Genomic DNA, 11,206 nt, shown 5'->3' on the forward strand with positions numbered 1-11,206 from the left:
TTTTTTTTTTTTTTTTTTTTTTTTTTGGTACGGGGATTGAACTCAGGCACTCAAACACTGAGCCACATTTCCAGCCCTGTTTTGTATTTCATTTAGAGACAGGGTCTCACTGAGTTGCTTAGTGCCTTGATTTTTGCTGAGGCTGGCTTGGAACTCGTGATCCTCCTGCTGCAGCCTCGCCAGCCGCTGTGATTACACGTGTACGCCATTGTCCCCAGCTTGAATTATATTTCTATGAGGAAATAAAATTCAAGCTGGGTACAGTGGCATATAATCCAAATATGTTAGCACCTTTCTTGGTGATTCAGAGTATACAGAAAGGACGTAACTTCTGGAAGAAACAGTATTGAGTCAGGTTAATGCCAGAGTATCTAAATTACTCTTGTGGCCAACTGGATTTTCAATTTTTACATATCCAATATTCAGAAAAGTGAACTCAGGCTGGGTGTGGTGGTGCACACCTATAATCCCAGTGGTTTAGAAGCCTGAGGCAGGAGGATTAAGAGTTCAAAGCCAGCCTCAACAATTTAGCAAGGCCCTAAGCAACTCAGTGAGACCTTATCTCTAAATAAAATATAAAAAAGCAATAGGGTTGTAGCTCAGTGGTTAAGCATCTCTGAGTTCAATCCCTGATACTATTAAAAAAAAAAGTGAACTGAATATTTAGATTTTATGACTTCAAATCCAGACACAATCATTGAATGCTCGGTAAATCTTGGGAAGGTGTGTAATGTTTGAATATCAGTCTTGCTTTGCTTCCTAAAATACTGGGGTGATATTATTATTTAGTTCCACAAATGCAGCTGTGCAAAAAATATGGATTTATTTTTCCTTAACTGCAATTAATTTTTATTACAAATGCCAATTCATCTATTAGTGGAAGCAATCCCAGTTAATTCAGGTTTACCTAACACATATATACCAAATGTTCCCTTTTCCTTGTGGAATGCTAAAGTGTGTGGGGGTTTGGGGAAAAGCACATAGTCTTAGGTGACTATATCTCTGCTGGACTATATTCTTGCCTGTCTGGGATTTTGTTATCTAGGCTGCTGCGTCTTTCTCATCCTGACTGCTGGACCTCTTTAGGTACCCTTGTTCTCTTTTCCATGTCAGATCCACCCTAGGATTTACAGAATACAATCATCCAATTACAGAACTTACCTCAGGGGTATATTAAGGGGAATGAACAAGATGATCAATATAAAGTCCTCAGCCTGATGCCCAGTACAAATTAAGCACCCTGTGAAGGTACTTCCTATTGCTAATGTAGTTGTTGTAGCCCTTGTTCTCAGATAATGACTTTGGGTTTCCAGAGATTTGTTGCCAGAACTAGATTCTTTTCCGTTGCTGCTTTTTTTTCTATAGGAGAGCAACACTGGAGGAATACAAAACAAAAGACTGGTTTCCAGTTACTCTTTAGTTTTGACTAATAGATCAGCAGCTAGGATTGATGCTGGGAAGAAGTGCATGGGTATTGAACCCAGGGGCCTCTCACCACTGAGCCACATCCCCAGCTTCCCCCACCCTTTTTTTGGAGACTAAATTGCTCAGGGTCTCACTAAGTTGCTGAGACTGGCCTCAAACTTGTGATCCTTCTGCCTCAGCCTTCTGAATCTCTGGGATTGTAGACATGTACCAATGTATTTGGACTTTTCTTTATTTATGTTATATTGCTTTATTTTACCTTTTGGTATGGGAGACTGAACTCTGGGGTGTTCTACCACTGAGATACATCCTCAGTCCTTTTTAGTTTTTATTTTGAGACAGAGTCTTGCTAAGTTGCCTAGGCTGCCCTTGAACTTGGTGATCTTCCTGCCTCAGCCTCCTGAGTTGCTGGGATTATAGTTGTGTGTCACTGTGCTTAGCAATGTCCTTGAGTCTACAAAAGAAGTAGAAGTCATTGCTTGTGCATCTGAAGAACTTTTAATTGGATAAACATAAGATACAGTTTGCATTTAAAAAATAATATTGGAGTAAAATAATATTGGAGTAAAAATATTGGAGTGACTGGCAGTAACCTAATTATGGGTTGAAGTGACTGCAAATCACATAAATATGTACCATAATACCCAAACTAAGTGTATCTCGGGGACACGTATTGTTGGCGAGTTCAGACTGGAGAGGGATCCTAAGATAAAATATCTTATTTATTTATTTAGTATTTTTTAAAAATTGTAATTGGACAGAATACTTTTATTTTATTTCTTATATGATGCTGAGGCATCATATAAGATGCCAGGCAAGTGCTCTAACACTGAGCCACAACCCCAGTCCTTATTTATTTATTCTTAATGCGGTACTGGGGAATGATTGAGAGCCTTCCATAGATCTGGCCAGTGCTCTGATGATGATCTATAACCCAGCTCCTCTATAGAATTTTTGTTTTGAGATAGGGTCTCACTAAGTTTCCCAGTAGGTCTTGAACTTACAATCCTTCTGTTTCAGTTTCCAGAGTACCTAAAATTACAAGTATGTACCTTTGTGCCCAGCTTAATCTTTAAAACTTATGATTATGTAAATATGGCCTTGGAAAATATCTCTGGGTAAATGAGAAATGCCAAAACTGAAGCTTCTGGCTAAAATAGTTATATGATATTCCTCACTTTGCTCACTCCCAAATAATTTTTTAAAGAATCAATTATTAACATAAATTTATTAATATATTTTTCATGCTACTGGAATTAATGTGTGAAAGTTTCCATAATTAACTGTAAATATTTATGCCATATGGAAACTGCACATGAATAGGAAATGAAATATCTTTAAATCACAAATTTGCAATGAATATTTTAGAGCAGAGTAATTGAACCTTTCTTATAATTATTGTAGATGTACAATAATAGTTCTCTGGAAATGGGCTTTTTTTTTTTTCCACCATAAGAAGGACAGAAGAAAGCAGTAACAAAAAGGGGGATACACCCCAGCATTTGTCAGGGGAGTTGACTTCAGAAAAAAAAAAGTATATAGTGGAGCCATTCATAGTTAGAACTGGTTTCAAACTGAAATTGCCATTGATTTACAAATGAAAATTTCAGGGAGAAAATGTTAAGAGTGTAGTGGTTGTAATGACAATCCTAATGATGATGATGCCATGTGCATTGTTTGTTGAATGACTATCATAGTGTATGACACTTTTAATTTTACTGCATTGAGGTAGACTGACATTGGTACTTATAGGATCATGATTTATTCACTTTTCCCTAGCTTGTTAGAATGACTTTGCTATTACTTGTGAATTCTCATTGTATGATAGGGCCATGCATATCTGACACAGAATCATACTGACAGGAACTTTAAGTTAGTTTCAATTCTGCTTTCATTATTCACAGGACTAATGACTGTATTAATGCAGTTATTTGGTATATTCTTGACTCAGAAAGAGGCCTCTACATGAATATGAATAAGAACCTCTGGCAGGCTCATGGTGGTGACCCTAAACTGGGCCTCTTGATATTAATGTCCTTATATAGCCTCTTTTCACAGGGACTCTGGGATTGGTCATGTGACTTGCTGTGGTCAATGGACATTAGTATGATTTGAGCAAGGCTTGTTGAGGGCTTGCACATTAGTTGGAAAACTCCATCCCGGAACCCAGATATCATACTGTAACAAATTCCACACTCTATTGCTGGAAAGAGAATCCACATAGAATGGCTCAGGGGGTCATTCAGAAGAAATCAAGGTATTCAGTCAATTGCCAGTTGAATACAGTCACGTGAGAGACCCCAGTTCACATTACATGGAATGGAACCACCCAGGCAAACCAGGGAAAAGTGAGCAAAAGTACATTGTTGTGTCTTTAAACTAATATATTTTGTTTTGTAAAGCAACAATAGATAATAGAAATGGGGACATAGAAAGTCTTTTTTTTTTGTACTGCATGTGCAAAGGAATGTATTGTTTTTTAAATGGACTTTGTTTTATTTATTTATTTGTAATTGAACCCAGTGAATCACACAAGCTAGGCAAGTGCTCTACCACTGAGCCACAACCTAACCCAGGAAGGCACTGTCTTTAAATGTCTACACACATGAACTTTATTATAAGAACAGATGATAATATAACATGTTGAAAAACATGTGGTGTTAACAGATCATGTGTAACTAAAAAGAACAAGTAACAAAAATAATAAAAATGATCATGGAATAAGAAAGACACTAATTCAAACTGGCTCTGACACCAGCTTTGTGAACATAAGCAGTTTATATAAACTCTCTATATCCTTGATCTTCTTATCTAAAAGATGGATATTAACCCTGGGGATTTAGCTTGGTGGCAGAGTACTTGCCTAGCAAGTGGGCAATCCTGGGTTCGATCCCAGCACAGCACCCCCCTCCAAAAAAAAAAAGATGTATATTAAAGCATATCTCTTTCCTGGCTGTCGAGTGTAACCCAGGCAGTGGTGTGCTGGGGTCAGGTTGTATCTACTTCAGTAGTGGTGAAGTAGCCCTTCTCTCCCTAGAAGTATCTCTTCTCTCCCTAAATCTGTGGTATCATATAAGTAGCTTAAAATCAGCCTTGGTGGAAATATTGACATTGAGAAAGTGTTAAAGCCTAATTAGCCGAAGACTTCCAGTTTGTAGCCTGACAAAGTCAGATTTATTGACTGGCTCGGTAAGGGAGAGCACTCAAGGCAACTGGGCAAAGTCACCCTGAGCAAGAGGGAGAGACACCTGTGCTTTGCAAGCATTGGGTACCTGCTGGAGGATTCTGAGGAGGGTCTAAAGAAAGGGAGACCCTTCTGGGTGGGTTGCTATTTCTGTGACAAGAATAGTAGTGGGTATTAACCTGGAGTCTCTTGCTGTCATGAGGGTGAGAAGGTTTAGCAATTGGGCATCTGATTGGGAATAGCAGAGGGCAACAGGGAGTGTCGTTGGTAAGAAAGCAGCAATCATTCATAGGAGAGATCGTTACCGTGCTTTACAGCCACATAACCTTGGCAGAAACAATATGTCCTGTTGACTTTGTAGTCGACTTTAAGTGTTTGTCCTTCCAGCATGTAAACAGCAGGGCTGCGTTTGGTTTTTCAGTCCAAGATGAAAAGTTACTAATTCAGAAAATTGTTTAGAAATTGGCCAACCTTGTGAGTCAGGGTTTTTCATTTTGTTTTTAGAGCTCCAGTTGTTAAAAATTTATTAATATATCACTACATGTTTGTTCCCATATTTCTGTCTTTTAGGCAAAACTCCTTTTAAGACTCAATGAACATAGTCAAATCTCATTATGTAAAACAAATGAAAGCCTTCATCTCCTCCTCAATTACTACTTAGAAGCCCAAGGAATGTGTATGTTGCACAAACCCAGTCTCAGGTATCTGCCTTTGGATTACTTGTGTATTTCAGGGTTTCTCTAAAATGATTCTTGTCCTTTTTGCTTGGCTAAAAATATGCTTTACAAATTATTTTCTTTTTAGAACATAGAGAAAAAAAATTCTAGTTTCTACCTTGGCCTATAAAAACTGATTAGATGGGAGGGAAAAGGGAGAGAAAAGGGAAATTGCATGGAAATGGAAGGAGACCCTCATTGTTACACAAAATTACATATAAGAGGTTGTGAGGGGAATGGGAAAAAAACAAGGAGAGAAATGAATTACAGTAGATGGGGTAGAGAGAGAAGATGGGAGGGGAGGGGAGGGGGGATAGTAGAGGATAGGAAAGGTAGCAGAATACAAAAGTTACTAATAGGGCATTATGTAAAAATGTGGATGTGTAACCTACGTGATTCTGCAATCTGTATTTGGGGTAAAAATGGGAGTTCATAACCCACTTGAATCTAATGTATGAAATATGATATGTCAAGAGCTTTGTAATGTTTTGAACAAACAATAAAAAAAAAGAAAACCAAAAAAAAAACTGATTAGAAGTACTAAAAAATCCAGATTTTGTGATTTCAACAAATTGTATATTTGACAAATGTATATTCAACAGTGAGAATATACATATAAATACACAGTCATGAATTGGCTTTTGTATAGAACTTCTGTAATTATACAAATGGAATACATGTAAGTTTAACTGTTTAGGTAATACTGATGAACAAATGACCATATGTTTACTCACGTAGTGCGTTTGTTCAAAGATTAAAAGTTCAGAGGCAATTGTTAGGCAAGATACAAACATCCATCAGAAAACTATACAAGCATGATGTTCCAAAATGCAAAAAATATTTGTGCTCTTTTCCTCTCAAATGTTATGTATTTGAGAAGGAATACAGGTTGTCTCCATAATGGATAGGAATTAAGGTAGATAAGATCTATTTCTCAAAATAAAAGACATACACACCATTGGAATTGAACTAGGTCATTGAGATCATCTTAACATTTTTGGATTAAAGAACTGTGTGAAATCTGAATCAACAGATTCCCTCCCCACCAGGAAATATAAATGCACATGCCTTAGGTTATATAAACATACATACTCACTATTGCAGAATTTCAGAGTCTTTGATCCCTTGAGGCCCATTGATACAGTCCAATTTAAGGAAACACATGGGTCTGGAATATCCACTTACCTTCATTTTTTCCCATAAAGCTATCAAGTCAAGGTAGCATATTAACTAGTGGTAGAGCTAGGATTACAAGCAACAACTCTTGCCTTACTTACAGGCTGCTGCTACCTTGTGTCTTTCTGATCACCCTCTTCCACTCATATTACCACCATAAGACAGAAAGCCTGCTAAGTTATTTCCTGTCTCATTACAGCAAAGTTCTTTCTTTCTTTTTTGAAGGAACCATATAGTATGTTGGTTAAAACACAGATTTTGGAGTTGAGCCAGCCTACTTTTAAGATATGGATTTGCTTCCAATTTTGCTGTTCAACTTTTTTAAAAAAAACATTATTGTGTACAATGTTTAAAGTATACAATGTGATGTTATGGGATATAGATAGGTAGAAAAAGGTTACTATACTGAAGCAAATTCATGCATCCATCATCTTACATATTTATGCTTTTTGCTGTTTTGGTGGCAAAGCAGCTAATCTAGCATGAACTCCATATAAAGTGCAATTTTGTTATCTGTAGCTCTTAGACAGTAGATTTCTGAACTTATTCATTTTACATATATGCTACTTTGTATCCTCTAATTTATATCTCCCCACCTGCCTCTCACATCCCTGGTAACAACTGTTTTATCGTCTATGTATATTTGAAATTTTTTTAGATTCCACACATGAGTGAGATTGTGAAATATTTTTCTATGTCTGGCTTATTTGACTTAGTATAATGTCGTCCAGATTCATCCATGTTGTGGCACATAGCAAGATCTCATTCTTTTTTTTTTTAAGGACTGAATAATATTCCATTGTATATGTGTACCAAAATTTCTTTATCTGTTCATCTTTTATTGGACACTTAGGTTGTTTCCATATCTGGCTATTCTGAATAATATGTCAATGAATCCTAACAGGTATGAGATGGTATCTTATAGTGGTTTTGGTTTGCATTTTCATGATGATTAATTATGCTGAGAATCTTATTGTATATGTTTTGGTCATTCTTTTAATGTCTTTGAAAAAATGTCTATTTGGGTCCTTTGCTTGTTTTTAAATTAGGCTATTTGTTTTTCCATCATGATTAAAATCAAAATAATCAAGTTGACATTAGGAACCTAATGCTTCATAACAAATTACCACAAATCAAGTGGCTTAAAACAACTTGCATTGATTATCTCAGCTTCTGTGGATCAGGAGTTTGAGCATATCTTTGTTGACTTTCACAAGGATTTAACTAAGATTTCCTCTTGCCTGTATTTTCATCTTTAGGATGGCTGGGGAAGAATTAGCTTAACATCTCTTATGATTCACAGTTATTAATTTACTTGTGGCTATTGGATTCATGGCCACTTGCTTCTTCAAAGCCCCCAGTGGAGAGAAAGTCAGCCTCTAGCAAAATGGAATATTATAGGATATATTGATTGATCAGAAGCAAGTCACAGTACTACTCACCCTCCATGAGAGGGGATTACACACAGGTGTGACTATTAGGAGACAACAACCATGAGGCCACTTGTAATTCTGCCTATTCTTTACAAAATTAAGTGCAAAAACTTGAAAATAATCTTCTGCTATTAACCTTATGAGTTGCCATATATGCTTAGTGAAATAGCAATATCTGTCACATAAAATGAATGCAATTAATAATGAAAATAGTTTAAGTTGGTAATATATGATAATTTTCCTTCTTTAAAAAAAGATCTAAGCTGGGTCTAGTGGCACATGCCTGTTATCCCAGCTACTTGGTAGGCTGAGGCAGGAGGATTGTGAACCTGAGTTCAGCCTGGGCAACAGATAACACTTGGGATGATCAATGTCATTATTCTGTAAGTTAGCATCTACATAAAGGTATTTAAACCCTATATTAGTTTCTTAGGGATGCTGTAACAAAGTATGACAAACTTGGTGGGTTTAAACAACAGGAATCTATTCTTTCAAAGTCCTGGAGGTTAGAAATACAAAAACAAGGTCTCAGTAGGGCCAGATTCCCTGTGCAGATTCTAAGGTAGAATTCCTACTCACCTCTTGCTAGCTTGTGGTTATTGCTTGAAATCCTTGATATTTCTTGGGTTGTATGTCCATCACTCCATTCTCAACTTCCATTGACTGGTACATGGTATTTTTTCCCTGTGTGTATTCTTTTCTTGTTAACACATTAGTCATATTGAAATAGGGGCTCTCTCCACTCCAGTATGACCTAATTATAACATAATTAATTTCATCTGCAATGACCTTGTTTTCAAGTAAGGTCACACTGAGATTCTGAGAAAGGTATGAATTTTAGACAAACACTTTTCCACTCAGTAACTCATATAGTTTTATTAACAGTAGCTGCATTGAAATGTCAATGTTCCATACCTCCTGCTAGTCACATCCTTGTGTAATACTTTTTTATGTGCTGGATCTAGTGTCTTTCTTCTGGGAAAGAGAGTAGGCAAAATGAGATGAGATGTCACTTTGAGATTATGTTGTAAAGGCCTGTGAATTCCGTTTTGCCTGCAGACTCACTGGCTCTTCTCACTCACTTGATCTAATACAGCAAACTGTCCTATTGTGGTCTATCTTACAAGACAATCACATGGTAAAGAATTGATGGTAGCACCCAGTGAATAGTTAATAGCAGTCCAACAGTCTGAAAGGAATTGACACCTGCCAACAGCTACTGGAGTGAGTGAAGAAGACATTCCACTACCGTTCTTGTCTTAGGATGATGACAGACCCAGCTTATAGCTTGATAGCAGTCTTGTGAGAGATGCAGAGCCAGAAGATCCAGCTAAGCTGTACCTGGATATTCCTGACTTGCAGAGACAGTGAGATAATACAGTTGGCCTTCTGCTTCTATGGCTTCTGCTTCTGCCAATTTCAGACGGAAAATGTTCAAAACATATTTTCGGAAAGTTAAAAAATGCACAATGCTGAGTCCATATGAATGATGTGACTTATAGGCATACCCTGCTGCAGCCTCCCAGCCCTTCTCTCTCCAGCTATTATTGTTTGAGGACTGCTTGTCTCCAATCTTCTTTGTGTACTATGTAATTACATCTAGGATGCTATGTTTTAGTCAGTTTTTTCACCACTGTGACCAAAAGACCTGAAAAGAACAATTAGAGGAGGAAAAGTTTATTTGACTCATGGTTTCAGAGGTCTCAGTCCATAGATGGATAACTCCACTGTTCTGACCCTGAGGTGATGCAGAACATCATGGTGGAAGAAGGAAAGCAACTCAGGGCATCGCAAGAAGAAAGCACAAAGAGAGCTCTGCTCACCAGGGACAAAATATAAACCCAAAGGCACACCAGTGATTCATCTCCTCTAGCCACAGCCTACCTGTCTATAGTTACCACCCAGGGAGTCTCATCAGGGTATTAATGCACTGATTAGGGTAAGGCTCTCAAGTAAATCGTTTCACCTTGGAACTTTCTTGCATTGTCTTACACATGAGTTTTTTGGGGATACCCCATATCTAAACCATAACAGACTGCATCTGTGTAAACATATATAAACTTTCTTTTATGTCATTATCCCCTAAACAATACAGTATTACAACTATTTACATAGTAGTTATGTTGTGTTGGGTATTAGAAGTCATCTAGAGGTGATTTAAATATTGGGAGGATGTGCATATGTTATATGCAAATACTATGCTATTTTATACAAGCCTCTGCATTTTTTGTTATCCACAGAGGGTCCCGGAATCTCAAAGATACTGAAGGATGATTGTGTTGTTATAGCCCTAAGATAATTTGATACACTTCAACAGATAACATACAACATTTATGTTTTTCTTTAGTTTCATTCTTAGTAAATATTATGAAACTAGGGATATATTTTAAATTTTATTTTACTTAAAATTTAGTACAGTCTAATTGAAGCTTAATATAGCATACAATTACAGCTTTCTATGGATAATTTAATAACACCAGACCAAATTATTCCTGTTATGAACTCTGAAGAAAATCTTAGAGATCTGATCATTAAGGTTTAGAGTTAATGAGTTTAATTATTATAGCCACATCAACAGCATAATTATGCTATGTGTTTACTTTTGACTGAAGTTCTGATTTTTTTTCTCTGAATCTTAGAAATAAATGTAAATTTATTCTGGTTTGCGGTTCATATTAGTTTGGTATGGTTTTGTTATTGTCTTCTGAAGTTTGGGGTTCATAATAATAAAACAATTGGTCATTTCACCTGTCACTGTGTGTTCTGCTTCTGTTTATTCAAAACAGAAGAAAAAGCTAATATTTCAATAAAAATCTAAAGGTTACATAAACCTATTGTATAAAGCTTTGAGAAAAGGACAATTGGATGCACACAAGTTCAATTTTGGTTGTTTAATTATTCACTTGATATGAAAACCTTTGAAACTAAAGACTACTAATGAATCTGGTGATATACTAAGATGCTGCAAACAATTTGATAGAAATTTTGTTATGATTTGTCATTAACTGGATCATTAAAACTCATATTCTATTATCAGTTTTTTATTTGTTTAGCATTGATTATTTAATTTTGAAAAAAAGCTTAAGGATTTCTTCAGTCAATTAACTCAGATTTTTGTATAGTTTATTCTGAGCATTTTAAAAAGAAGTCTTTAGCATTATAAATTGAACTGAAATAAATTTGTGACCCATGGGTTGGGGTCCAAATATTTTCATTTGGAGTTAGACTTAGGATAATTCTTATAGAGTGATGGAAAGAAAATTTAAAATAAT

At 36.3% G+C, this 11,206-nt stretch overlaps 1 long non-coding RNA gene across 1 annotated transcript in view; it reads left to right on the plus strand.

The window, feature by feature from the left end:
• Nucleotides 1-5,041, plus strand: part of LOC125619183 — a 15,231-nt gene extending 10,190 nt beyond the window's left edge. Inside the window, exons 2-3 of the long non-coding RNA XR_007350694.1 lie at nucleotides 3,660-3,662; nucleotides 5,031-5,041. This is a non-coding gene — a long non-coding RNA (uncharacterized LOC125619183). The remainder of the gene's footprint in view (nucleotides 1-3,659; nucleotides 3,663-5,030) is intronic.
• The last annotated feature ends 6,165 nt before the right edge of the window (nucleotides 5,042-11,206 follow it).

Source organism: Marmota marmota, unplaced genomic scaffold (genome assembly GCF_001458135.2).
Source record: "Marmota marmota marmota unplaced genomic scaffold, marMar, whole genome shotgun sequence".
In the NCBI taxonomy this organism is placed as follows: Eukaryota; Metazoa; Chordata; class Mammalia; order Rodentia; family Sciuridae; genus Marmota; species Marmota marmota.